This window comes from Rutidosis leptorrhynchoides, chromosome 8, assembly GCF_046630445.1.
Source record: "Rutidosis leptorrhynchoides isolate AG116_Rl617_1_P2 chromosome 8, CSIRO_AGI_Rlap_v1, whole genome shotgun sequence".
NCBI classification, from domain to species: Eukaryota; Viridiplantae; Streptophyta; class Magnoliopsida; order Asterales; family Asteraceae; genus Rutidosis; species Rutidosis leptorrhynchoides.
Window position 1 is genome coordinate 124,651,175 of NC_092340.1, and position 15,134 is coordinate 124,666,308.

The window sequence follows — 15,134 nt, forward strand, 5'->3', positions numbered from 1 at the left end:
GGCCCAAACACAATAAAGTTCCAAACTTTATCGCCAAAATACCCACTTCGTTAGTTAAAACTGAAGAACAAGTGATTACGAAGACGGTGCAAGAAGAATCAAGTAAATCGGAGCTAAAACGAAGATTCTGGAGTGAAAACGGTGAAAGACAAGAAATCAAGTTACGATCCAGCAAATCAGCAAGCCAAACGGCTTGTCAAACGGGCTGCCAAATGGCCTGCCTGGCTTACAAACGGCCTACCACATATCCAGATCAAACCGCCCCTACAAACGGGCTGGTCTGGCAAACGGTCCCTGCAAACGACCTGCCAGCCGTTTGCAGGCAAATTTCAAGTCTATTTAAAGGGTCTTTGTTATTCATTCCAACACACACTTCAATTCACTACTTTCTCTCTCTTGTATAATATTAGTCATACTCTCAAGGTCTTCGACTCTGTGCGGGAAACCTAGTACCCAGAGAAGGACGCCGAAGATTATATTAGGAGCGGTCTGGAGTTTGAAGTGGTCACTTTTGTATTCAGAACTCGTTTAGTCTACGGGTACTTCTATCCTTTGTCTTTATATAATGTATTTCTTTATTATGCTTTGTGACTGTGTTGCCATGATTTACGAGTAGTTATCTTTAGTGTATGTTATGATGTAGTCAGTTATAATGCCGAAATTATATTATGGCTTGTGTATGTTGTCAATATGCTTTTCGATTATGCTTTGAACTCAATCACTTTTCCAACTAATAGAACGTAGTTATTGGCTCTGTTATTAGGAAGTCGCGAACCCCGATTCAGAGTACACTATCTATGTCACCCCTTGGTAAGAAAAGTCTATCGGATACAACGTGAGTTTTACTGAGGCACTCCGGTTGTAGTAAGTCCACCAAGCCTTGGACTCCGACTGAGGACTCTTTAGTAGTGAAACATCTAGCTAGACCCCTAGTACATTGTCGGTCCTAGACCATGCAAGTGTAGTCACCAAGCATATAAACTTCGTACGTGCACGCTGAAGCACAACGGTTGTTGTAAGCTGCACCTCTGCTAAGTAAGGCCATGGAACACAGTTAGTGCTAACTAGTACACTTCACCATAACGCGGTCTCAAGCATTGCACCCCGCTTGAGGGATTATTGGTTAATTAAGGAACTGTTTGTTCGAACACATAAAGGATTGGACCATTAGGATAGTCGAACATGTTCATGGAAGTCACTATACTTAGCCATGGTGTTCTTTATGGTTGAACTCTTTTTAAGGCAGAAACTATCTTTAAGAACCAATCATTAACGAAAGCATTGGGGCACATCACGTCTCTCGGATATGGAAAACCATGTATCTCATTATGCTTAAGAAAGTTTAGACCATTGTGGAATGTTAATACGTCACCCAACCGAGTCGCTCAATTGGATGAGCTGTCTGAACGTGTATGCCTGTAGTCAGACTGCACGGGCGTCGGGGGTAAGGGACGTTGCTGTCTATTCAGAATCTTCAAGCCTATCGCATTACCCAGTGACATGTCTTATGACAGGGGCGTTTAGGACTAGTGTAATGAATATAAGGTCACTGCCAATCCATGAGCCAGCATTCCATAATCCCGGCAAAGTAACTGATGAAATCATAGCATGCACTTGTTTTAGCCTTATCTGAATTACAAATTTTATCGTAGTTACTTTACTTTATCTTATAAACTAGAAAACCCAAAATTAAGTAATAACCCACCACTCCTGCACCTTAGAATTATCTTAAGTTTAGATATTGGTTCAATTCTACTGATATCTCAAAAATACGACTCTAGGTCATACTTCCCTTACTCATAATAAGGAGTAGTAAGATTTAGGCCCCACTAAATATAAATTTAAAACTATTGCCTCCTCTCTTGGTAGTTGATTCTGACGCCTTGCAGCCTAACGACACTACATAAACAAAATCGTCCATTTCGGCCATATCACGGAGGAGGCAAGTTTTTGACGCCGCTGCCGGGGAACTGGTATAAGTTAATACTGCTTCTATCCAACTAATTCACAAGAATTTAGTAGTGTCTAAGAAAGACAATTATACACTGACTTGGTTGTTGGATTTTCCGAACAGTCTCCAATTATATGTAACAACCCAACCCGTTAACCAACCAATAACGCGAAATAAAAAAATAAAAAAAATTGCTGGAAAAGCATATGGTGCGGCGCGCCATATGGCCGCGCGGCGCGCCAAACTGGCCTGTCCAAAAAGTCATGAAATGCGAAAATGTTTGACCAGTTCCCGACGTATTTAGACAAAACGCTTTTCACAACCTATTCATATATGAAAAACTAACACGTTCCAATCATAAAATAAGTTTTACGAGGCCGGGCCCACATCAGCCGTTTTACGACTTTCATACGAAAGTTCAAGTTTTCAATCACAAGACTATTAACACAAAATAAAGCCGAGCATGGGGATTGGGGATACGCTACCCAATCCTAATCAATCCAAAAGCAAGCCTTCTAAAGCAACTACGCGAGTCCACTAGTCCCACGCTTACCCGAGCCACAGCATCCATGCAAATCTATAAAAAGGTAAACAACGAGAGGGTAAGCTAACGCTTAGTGAGTGAGAATATACTACATACATATATATGCATAAAATGGACACGCCACACAAAACCAAATACCGCATACTGGAGCATCCAAGCATAAAGGCAAGCTAGTCTAAGCATACCGTAAGATCACTAAGCAACGAGCTAAAGATACATCAATAAAATATAAGTTCACCAACAACGATGTGAACAATGCCAATAAGCTACACCCGGAGGGTTAGCTACATCACGACAATACAACATTATATAAATACAATATATATATATATATATATATATATATATATATATATATATATATATATATATATATATATATATATATATATATATATATATATATATATATATATATATATATATCGAATAACATAATCTGCTTACGCTTACAACACAATAACCATGGTTAACCAAATCTTCGCAAGGGAATGACTTCGCGAAACAAGTCATCGATGTTCATAACATCCGTTAGGGTACTTAACACCTCGTATCACTAACCCCTAGGGTGGCACCTTAACACCTCGGCACTTCACCCCGAGTGGCATCTTAACACCTCGATGCTTCACTCATTATTTTACGGAGTGGTGTCTTAACACCTCGACACTACACCCCTAGGTGGCACCTTAACACCTCGGCACTTCACCCCGAGTGGCATCTTAACACCTCGATGCTTCACTCATTATTTTACAGAATGGTGTCTTAACACCTCGACACTACACCCCTAGGTGGCATCTTAACACCTCGATGCTTCACTCGTCACGTGAAACGTGGTGTCTTAACACCTCGACACTACGCATTTCATGCTACAACAAATAGATACATTATATACCTACACATATAATTATTCCACTCACTATATTAACCCTTCGTCATTGGGGTTATATAAGTCCACATCACACGCCCATGTGATAACGTACACACAAATTGTGCACCTCGCCAACGTGGTCAACCAAAACGCACAACCGTGCCAATTGGACCTATACACAAGTCCAACAATTCCACCTATACGAGAAGCGAGCTCTACAAGCGAGAACCCCTCCTCCCAACCCACATCCATCCTACACATACATATGCATATAGGATATTAACACTCACCTTGTCGCCTTGTAGAATGCTACCGGATAATCCGCAATCGCCGATGGAATGTACCTAATCCATTTATCACATAACAAGTAACACAATTAGGGTGGATATACAAATCAACCCAAATTGACAACTAGTGCAATTTCGACCCAAATGCACTTCCAAGCACAAACCGCGCCCAAACTAACCAATAATCACTAACACAAGTGAGAATGGTCTTAATATGCCAATCAAACCCAATCATAGGTGTTAAACACCTATCTTGCCCAAAATGACACTTAAACCCTAATTTGACCCATAAGAAGTCAATATCACGCCATTAGCAAGTTTTGACACCAAAACATATTTAACTCGGTTTTATACTTCAACTTAATCCATTTTAAGTTTACCTTATTAAATCGACAATTGGGTCATAATCATCACCAAACCCTAATTTTGACTCAAGTCAAAATTAGTCAACCCAAATTCACCTAAAGTGGTTCCAACACTTCCATAATCACTAAACCTAGTGATTAAACTCAAGATTAAAGCCTAATCAAGGCCAAATTGTCAACCAACCCAAAACCCGCCAAGTGACAAGAATAACTAGTCACCATAAACCCATTTCATCATCTAAGAGGGTTTCACTACAAATCAAACTCAAACCCTAACTTGAATATCAAATCTAACAAATGTAATTCGGAGTTTGAACTTACCAATACCACCAAAATGATGTCGTTGACGAGTAGAACAACTTTAAAACCCGAGCTTTGGTGAGAATCCAACTCCTTCTTCTCCAAATCAAGCTCTCTCTCACTAAAAGTGGGTTTCTCTCACTAGGGTTTGAAGAGAGTGTTTGTGTGGGTGAGAAATGAGCTCCAATGGAGTTCTAGATCAGTTTTGGTGACCCTAAACCGACCCTAAATGAAAAGACCAAAGTACCCCTCATTTAAACCTTTTAAAAAGGCTAAAAATTGCATCAGACGGGTTCGGCGCGCCGCGCCAAAAGGTGGAGCACCGCTCCAACCTACAGGTCAGTTTTCAGAAACTTGTTTTGGCCATAACTTTTTGACCGTAGCTCCGTTTTCGATGAATCAAATATCGTTAGAACGTAATAAGATTTCCTTTCCAATGGTAAGGCTTTGAAACATCAACACAAACTTTATTTGGGGTTGAAAAGATACGTACACACCTTGTCACTTCAGACAACGTCCAGTTTCCTTCGGCGTTCGATCAAGCAACACGTACATGCGTCGTACACTTCATACACGCATCGCACACCATAAATACATTATGTACAATAAATATTTGGGTCTTACAACTCCCCCCCACTTAAACTCGATCACGTCCGCGTGATCTTCTCCACTTAACCAATCCGAAACTACTCAACGGCCCTCAATCCTAAGTTCCAATCCGAACTTTCCTAGACAATTCTTCCCAATGAATCACCTTTAACAACTAAAATCGTCACCCGCAATTTATCAAAACCACTATCCGAGCACTAAAACCTGCTCTTTTCCCCATATCGGGAAAAAACTCAACCAATCTCGTACCGAGATATCAATTCCTTAGCGTACCTTTACCAAGGACAACGCTAAAAGTGACCAAGTCTCAACCTAAAGTCAACATTCCGAACGTCAAAGATCGAACCACATGAATCCTTACGGATTATACTTACCATTAAACATCCTTTGTAGTGCACAATACAACCAATACGCCACTATCCTAACATCATAAGCAACGGATAAAACCAAAAGCGCCCAAAACAACTATGGCAACGCTAATCCTAAGGTGTCCAAAATCGACTATTGTCACACCCGTAACAACATGTGAGCGAAACACGGCTATTGCAATCACTAATCACACAACACCGGATGAAGTCAGCAGATCCCGTCAACGGTCATGCTTCACCGATATAACACTACACCCATGATGAAGTCAGCGGACCCCGAAGGTCATGCTTCACCAATCAACAATACCATGATGAAGTCAGCGGACCCCGAAGGTCATGCTTCACCAATCAACGCCCTTTTGGCCTCGAACAAGAGTAACGTAACATCGCGCTCTGCTACGCCATAGTGAATCCTAATGGATACCACTAACCATTCACACAATCGAGCAAGAACCACCTATATCAAACATAGGCACAAAACAAAAATTCTCTAAAAGAGAATCCGCCACACACACATCCCTTAACCGAGGGATTTCACCTTGCTCACCATACCCGTCCATTATCTCTCAACGAGATTTACCACATTACCACCTTGGTGATAATTCAAATCCAAAATCATAAGTACAATTTAACCGAAATTGTACCCTACCACAATTTGACCAAAACTAGGTCCCAACACAATTTTCGGATCTTACTAAAACGTCATCCGAAATCTCACACTAGAACTTCCTCGGGCGGGAGTGTAACTCCCCCACTTGGAACTATGTCTCATAATCGCATCTCGTACAACCGTACCATGCTACCAAAGGTAGACTTTACCAACAATTGGGTCCACACGACCCATCACCACGTCTTGCTTCAACTTTGAGCATACCAAGGATCCTAACCTATCCTTAAACACTTCGAACAAAAAGTGTATCACAAATTACACGAACTATACACTCGCAATCATCCAATTGCTTTAGTTTGTCGAATTTCACCCGATCGCTCATGTACCTAAGGGTTTCACTTCGGTACCCTAAGTACAATGTAACCGCAACACAATCGGAGTCGAACACCATGCAAGTAGGTATAAAAAGGCACCTAATGTCGCGTCACGTAGACTCCTTTACCAACATACATCGAGATCAACACTCGATTTCAAGAACTTCAATCCACCAGACGAACCTCATGGTTCATCAACTTCAACGCGAAAGCGAACACGCGCTTAACGACCGAACACCAAAACCCATTTCCATGGTTTGGTAGAAACATTTCCCAAATACTAAGGGATGCTCGGTTGCACCAAGTCTTACGCCCTTCTCCCGACAATCTAACGTCACTATAGGGTACTTCCATTAGGAACGTCACCCATATCAATAACATGCACAACACAATTGAGACCTTAAGGGTCTCACTCGAACGAGCTTAACGACCCGATACCAACCAAAATGCCTAAGCACCCAAGGATTCGCACCATAGGGTCAAGGCACAACACACCACTTATACACTCTACTGAGAGCAAACCGGAACCATAAACGTAAACCGCCCGCTCGCTACGAATTATCTCCAACGGAGAATAAAGTTTAGCTAAGACTTACGCACATACCGCATGTTATTATAAACGAACAACATATAATTTCGTACTAAAAGTACCTGATGTAGCGCTGTTGGGCTTCAATGCTCCACTTCCCGTCATGTATTCGCGCTCTAACCTCCTAACCCGATCGTCATGCGATTCGGAACACTCTGACTTCCGGTGTCCCTCCATCCGGCAAATGAAACACCTGATTGAGCCTAAAGGCACCACTGTACAATCTTGTGCCAAATGACCCCGTTCCCCACACTTAAAGCACGTAAGCTTGTAACCCTTCTTACTCTTATTCTTCACATTCCCGACGCCTTCAGGCGTACTTCGTGCCCTCTTAACATGAGCACCATGTAATCCTAACCTTGCAAGTACATCTTCCTCATCACTACCTCGAGGTTTGGGAAACCTCTTTTCAAACTCTTCCTTTACAACTTTAGTCACTTGGTCTCGGACCATTTCCGTCATTTGTCCTTCGACCAACTCCTTGGTTACTTCCCTAACTTTGCCGGTGAAAACTGAGACATATTGTTCAAACACGGCCTCAATCTTTAACGTTAACTCATCCTTCTCTTGGTGAATAGGCTCACTCGTTCCGCATCCATCTTCCGTTTTCATTCTAAGGAATGAAAACGATTAGATCACGAACGTATAAACCACACGCACAACACCGCCCCATCTTGCTAAACACTCATCGTACATCACATGTTAGACACGATTTGCACCCGTAATAAGGTTTGTAAGTCCTTATTACGCACACACGCCGTATCAACTCGTTAGTACAACGACCGCCTCGCTCGATGATATAAACAAACACAAACAAAATTCTACACGATATGCACATACGCGAGAATTATTATCACAACACAATTAATATATTATATATTAATAATATCCGCATTACTAATATAAACGTTAGTCCACCTATAAACAAGGTGCTAACTATAACTCATTCCGACCCGTAATCCTACAAGTCCCGCAACAATTTAAGCACATACAGAAGTCTAAGTCTAGGCACCTATCTCAAGTCACCTAAATCCCTTAGACCATGCTCTGATACCACTTGTAACAACCCAACCCGTTAACCAACCAATAACGCGAAATAAAAAAATAATTTTTTTTTGCTGGAACAGCATATGGCGCGGCTCGCCATATGGCCGCGCTGCGCGCCAAACTGGCCTGTCCAAAAAGTCATGAAATGCGAAAATGTTTGACCACTTCCTGACGTATTTAGACAAAACGCTTTTCACAACCTATTCATATATGAAAAAGTAACACGTTCCATTCATAAAATTAGTTTTACGAGGCCGGGCCCACATCGGCCGTTTTACGACTTTCATACGAAAGTACAAGTTTTCAATCACACGACTATTAACACAAAATAAAGCCGAGCATGGTGATTGGGGATACGCTACCCAATCCTAATCAATCCAAAAGCAAGCCTTCTAAAGCAACTACGCGAGTCCACTAGTCCCACGCTTACCTGAGCCACTGCATCCATGCAAATCTATAAAAAGGTAAACAACGAGAGGGTAAGCTAATGCTTAGTGAGTGAGAATACACTACATACATATATATATATGCATAAAATGGACACGCCACACAAAACCAAATACTACATACCGGAGCATCGAAGCATAAAGGCAAGCTAGTCTAAGCATACCGTAAGATCACTAAGCAACGAGCTAAAGATACATCAATAAAATATAAGTTCACCAACAACGATGTGAACAATGCCAATAAGCTACACCCGGAGGGTTAGCTACATCACGACAATACAACATTATATAAATACAATATATATATATATATATATATATATATATATATATATATATATATATATATATATATATATATATCTCGAATAACATAATTTGCTTACGCTTACAAAACAATAACCATGGTTAACCAAATCTTCGCAAGGGAATGACTTCGCGAAATAAGTCATCGATGTTCATAACATCCGTTAGGGTACTTAACACCTCGTATCACTAACCCCTAGGGTGGCACCTTAACACCTCGGCACTTCACCCCGAGTGGCATCTTAACACCTCGATGCTTCACTCATTATTTTACGGAGTGGTGTCTTAACACCTCGACACTACACCCCTAGGTGGCACCTTAACACCTAGGCACTTCACCCCGAGTTGCATCTTAACACCTCGATGCTTCACTCATTATTTTACGGAGTGGTGTCTTAACACCTCGACACTACACCCCTAGGTGGCATCTTAACACCTCGATGCTTCACCCGTAGTGGCATCTTAACACCTCGATGCTTCACTCGTCATGTGAAACGTGGTGTCTTATGAAATGTCCCGTTCTTATTGATTAAAAACGTTCCATATTAATTGATTTCGTTGCGAGGTTTTGACCTCTATATGAGACGTTTTTCAAAGACTGCATTCATTTTAAAACAAACCATAACCTTTATTTCGTCAATAAAGGTTTAAAAAGCTTTACGTAGATTATCAAATAATGATAATCTAAAATATCCTGTTTACACACGACCATTACATAATGGTTTACAATACAAATATGTTACAACAAAATAAGTTTCTTGAATGCAGTTTTTACACAATATCATACAAGCATGGACTCCAAATCTCGTCCTTATTTAAGTATGCGACAGCGGAAGCTCTTAATAATCACCTGAGAATAAACATGCTTAAAACGTCAACAAAAATGTTGGTGAGTTATAGGTTTAACCTATATATATCAAATCGTAACAATAGACCACAAGATTTCATATTTCAAAACACATCCCATACATAGAGATAAAAATCATTCATATGGTGAACACCTGGTAACCGACATTAACAAGATGCATATATATAAGAATATCCCCATCATTCCGGGACACCCTTCGGATATGATATAAATTTCGAAGTACTAAAGCATCCGGTACTTTGGATGGGGTTTGTTAGGCCCAATAGACTATCTTTAGAGTCCGCGTCAATTAGGGTGGCTGTTCCCTATTCTTAGATTACCAGACTAAAAGGGGGCATATTCAGTTTCGATCATTCAACCATAGAACGTAATTTCGATTACTTGTGTCTATTTCATAAAACAGTTTTAAAAGTTGCGCATGTATTCTCAGCCCAAAAATATAAAGGGTAAAAAGGCAAATGAAACTCACTTTCACAGATTTTTACTTCGTCGGGAAGTAAGACTTGGCCACTGGTTGATTCACGAACCTATAACAATATATACATATATATCAAAGTATGTTTAAAATATATTTACAACACTTTTAATATATTTTGATGTTTTAAGTTTATTAAGTTAGCTGTCATCGTTAGTAACCTACAACTAGTTGTCCACAGTTAGATGTACAGAAATAAATCGATAAATATTATCTTGAATCAATCCACGACCCAGTGTATACGTATCTCAGTATTGATCACAACTCAAACTATATATATTTTGAAATCAACCTCAACCCTGTATAGCTAACTCCAACATTCACATATAGAGTGTCTATGGTTGTTCCGAAATATATATAGATGTGTCGAAATGATAGGTCGAAACATTGTATACATGTCTATGGTATCTCAAGATTACATAATATACAATACAAGTTGATTAAGTTATGGTTGGAATAGATTTGTTACCAATTTTCACGTAGCTAAAATGAGAAAAATTATCCAATCTTGTTTTACCCATAACTTCTTCATTTTAAATCCGTTTTGAGGGAATCAAATTGCTATGGTTTCATATTGAACTATATTTTATGAATCTAAACAGAAAAATTATAGGTTTATAGTCGGAAAAATAAGTTACAAGTCGTTTTTGTAAAGGTAGTCATTTCAGTCGAAAGAACGACGTCTAGATGACCATTTTAGAAAACATACTTCCACGTTGAGTTTAACCATAATTTTTGGATATAGTTTCATGTTCATAATAAAAATCATTTTCTCAGAATAACAACTTTTAAATCAAATTTTATCATAGTTTTTAACTAACTAACCCAAAACAGCTCGCGGTGTTACTACGACGGCGTAAATCCGGTTTTGCGGTGTTTTTCGTGTTTCCAGGTTTTAAATCATTAAGTTAGCATATCATATAGATATAGAACAGGTGTGTAGTTAATTTTAAAAGTCAAGTTAGAAGGATTAACTTTTTTTTGCGAACAAGTTTAGAATTAACTAAACTATGTTCTAGTGATTACGAGTTTAAACCTTCGAATAAGATAGTTTTATATATATGAATCGAATGATGTTATGAACATCATTACTACCTCAAGTTTAGTAGGTAAACCTACTGGAAGTGACAAGAAATGATCTAGGTTCAAAGGATCTTGGATGGCTTGAAAGTTCTTGAAGTAGGATCATGACACAAAAATAAGTTCAAGTAAGATTTTTACTCGAATTAAGATAGTTTATAGTTATAGAAATTGAATCAAAGTTTGAATATGAATATTACCTTGAATAAGAAAGATAACCTACTGTATATAACAAAGGTTTCTTGATCTTAGATGATTACTTGGAATGGATTTGAAAGCTTGGAAGTAAATTAGTAAACTTGAAGGGATTTTTGAAGTGTTCTTGAAGTGTTCTTCCTATGATGATTATAGCTTGATTCTTGAAGTGATTTTTGATGAAGATGATGATTAACTACTGGAAAAATACGTTCATAATAGTGTGTGTGTGTTGAGAGAGAATTAGAAAGAGAATTGGAAGTGAAATGGAGTGAATGATGAGTGGTAATTGGTGAGTGGTGAGTGGGGTTAAAAGGAGTTCTAGTTAGTTGACTAGCTCATGGTAGAAGTTAAAATTGATTAGTCATACATGACATAATCAAGAGTGGAATCCCATGCTAGTTCCTATTGGTATATACTCATAGTAAGTACGTTTTGAAGCTGTGTATAATACGGGTAAGAATACGACTAGAATTCTTGATGAAAGAAAAGAATGGAAAAGTAACTATAACCATTTTCGTTAAGTATGAGTGTTTTGATATATGTCTTGAAGTCTTCCAAAAGTATTTTAATACATCTAAATACACTACATGTATATACATTTTAACTGAGTCGTTAAGTCATCGTTAGTCGTTACATGTAAGTGTTGTTTTGAAACCTTTAAGTTAACGATCTCAATTAATGTTGTTAACCCATTGTTTATTATATCTAATGAGATGTTAAATTATTATATTATCATGATATTATGATATATTAATATATCTTAATATGATATATATACATTTAAATGTCGTTACAACGATAATCGTTACATATATGTCTCGTTTCGAAATCCTTAAGTTAGTAGTCTTGTTTATATGTATATAACTCATTGTTAATATACTTATGAAGATACTTACTTATCATAATCTCATGTTAACCATATGTATATCCATATATATATCATCATGTCGTTTTTAAAAGTTTTAACGTTCGTGAATCGCCGGTCAACTTGGGTGGTCAATTGTCTATATGAAACATATTTCAATTAATCAAGTCTTAACAAGTTTGATTGCTTAACATGTAGGAAACATTTAATCATGTAAATATCAATCTCAATTAATATATATAAACATGGAAAAGTTCGGGTCACTACATCTTAACACCTCGACACTATGCATTTCACGCTACAACAAATAGATACATTATATACCTACACATATAATTATTCCACTCACTATATTAACCCTTCGTCATTGGGGTTATATAAGTCCACATCACACGCCCATGTGATAACGTACACACAAAGTGTGCACCTCGCCAACGTGGTCAACCAAAACGCACAACCGTGCCAATTGGACCTATACACAAGTCCAACAATTCCACCTATACGAGAAGCGAGCTCTACAAGCGAGAACCCCTCCTCCCGACCCGCACCCATCCTACACATATATATGCATATAGGATATTAACACTCACCTTGTCGCCTTGAAGAATGCTACCGGATAATCCGCAATCGCCGATGGAATGTACCTAATCCATTTATCACATAACAAGTAACACAATTAGGGTGGATATACAAATCAACCCAAATTGACAGCTAGTGCAATTTCGACCCAAATGCACTTCCAAGCACAAACCGCGCTCAAACTAACCAATAATCACTAACACAAGTGAGAATAGTCTTAATATGCCAATCAAACCCAATCATAGGTGTTAAACACCTATCTTGCCCAAAATGACACTTAAACCCTAATTTGACCCATAACAAGTCAATATCACGCCATTAGCAAGTTTTGACACCAAAACATATTTAACTCGGTTTTATACCTCAACTTAATCCATTTTAAGTTTATAAACCTTATTAAATCGACAATTGGGTCATAATCATCACCAAACCCTAATTTTGACTCAAGTCAAAATTAGTCAACCCAAATTCACCTAAAGTGGTTCCAACACTTCCATAATCACTAAACCTAGTGATTAAACTCAAGATTAAAGCCTAATCAAGGCCAAATTGTCAACCAACCCAAAACCCGCCAAGTGACAAGAATAACTAGTCACCATAAACCCATTTCATCATCTAAGAGGGTTTCACTACAAATCAAACTCAAACCCTAACTTGAATATCAAATCTAACAAATGTAATTCGGAGTTTGAACTTACCAATACCACCAAAATGATGCCGTTGACTAGTAGAACAACTTTAAAACCCGAGCTTTGGTGAGAATCCAACTCCTTCTTCTCCAAATCAAGCTCTCTCTCACTAAAAGTGGGTTTCTCTCACTAGGGTTTGAAGAGAGTGTTTGTGTGGGTGAGAAATGAGCTCCAATGGAGTTCTAGATCAGTTTTGGTGACCCTAAACCGACCCTAAATGAAAAGACCAAAGTACCCCTCATTTAAACCTTTTAAAAAGGCTGAAAATTGCATCAGACGGGTTCGGCGCGCCGCGCCAAAAGGTGGAGCGCCGCTCCAACCTACAGGTCAGTTTTCAGAAACTTGTTTTGGCCATAACTTTTTGACCGTAGCTCCATTTTCGATGAATCAAATATCGTTGGAAACGTAATAAGATTTCCTTTCCAATGGTAAGGCTTCGAAACATCAACACAAACTTTATTTGGGGTTGAAAAGATACGTACACACCTTGTCACTTCAGACAACGTCCAGTTTCCTTCGGCGTTCGATCAAGCAACACGTACATGCGTCGTACACTTCATACACGCATCACACACCATAAATACGTTATGTACAATAAATATTTAGGTCTTACAATTGGAACCAGAAGGATCCTGCCTCTGCGTAGTCAGCCTGGCCACTTGGTTTGTTGAATAGTTCGTGCAAAGCTCTGTTATCAAAATATCAGGGAATCAGTAGCAAGAAGCAAAAACATACCTCTATTTAGGATAATTAGAATACCTTAGATTAAGATTACCTTAGATTACCTTAGAATACCTTAGATTACTTTAGATTAAGATTACTTTAGGTTAAATTTGGAACTTAGCTTATCTACTTAAAATTTAAAACAAAAAGGCATACCCAGCGTATGACCCAAACCCGATCTAGACCAGGGCCGTTGTTTTTCGTACCCGATCCAGATGCAATAATCTCTAAAGCACGCAAGGAAGCACGAATCAGAAAACAAATGGCGTTACATGTTACTTTAGCAGAAAACACTAAACCCTCGATTGAAGGTCGAGGAGGACCGATCAGATTCCCAGAGATTCAAGGACACTCGTTCGAGTTAAAACATCACATTATATAACTCATCCAAAATGGCTATTAATTCCATGGATTACCGAATGACGATCCAAATTCTCACCTTGATAAATTCATATCTCTTTCGAACTCCTACAAATAGCCAGGGATAGGACAAGATATAGTCTTGCTATACTTGTTCCCCTATTCTCTCACTCATCATGCACAAACATAGTTTGAAGGATTGGAAAAAGATTCCATCACGTCATGGACGGAGATGGCTACTAAATTCCTAACCAAATATTTCTCTCCTTCTAAACAAACCAAACTCAAGAATGACATCATTAACTTTAAACAAAGTTATGATGAATCTCTTTACACTGCATGGGAGTGATTCAAAACCCTGCTGAAGAAATGCCCTAATCATCAGTTAGAACGGTCAGCCCAAATCTGTACCTTCTACAATTGTCTCACGGTAAATCATAGGACAACGATCGATGCCGCCGCTCAAGGAAATCTGATGAACCAAATCGCAGACGAAGCATGGGAGTTGCTCGAGAACATGGCGGGCATCATCATGACTGGAATAGTGGTGAAACAAATTCATCATCTGCACCACTCTCCGCACTTAATAATCAAACGGAGGCCATCAAATCTCTCACAGACAAGATCGAATCT

General features: G+C 38.8%; 1 non-coding gene across 1 annotated transcript; it reads right to left on the bottom strand.

Moving 5' to 3' along the window:
• Positions 1 to 14,782: 14,782 nt before the first annotated feature.
• On the bottom strand, positions 14,783 to 14,888 carry LOC139865435 (small nucleolar RNA R71). The gene has a single exon (XR_011764956.1). It is a non-coding gene; the product is annotated as a small nucleolar RNA R71 (small nucleolar RNA).
• Positions 14,889 to 15,134: the final 246 nt, after the last annotated feature.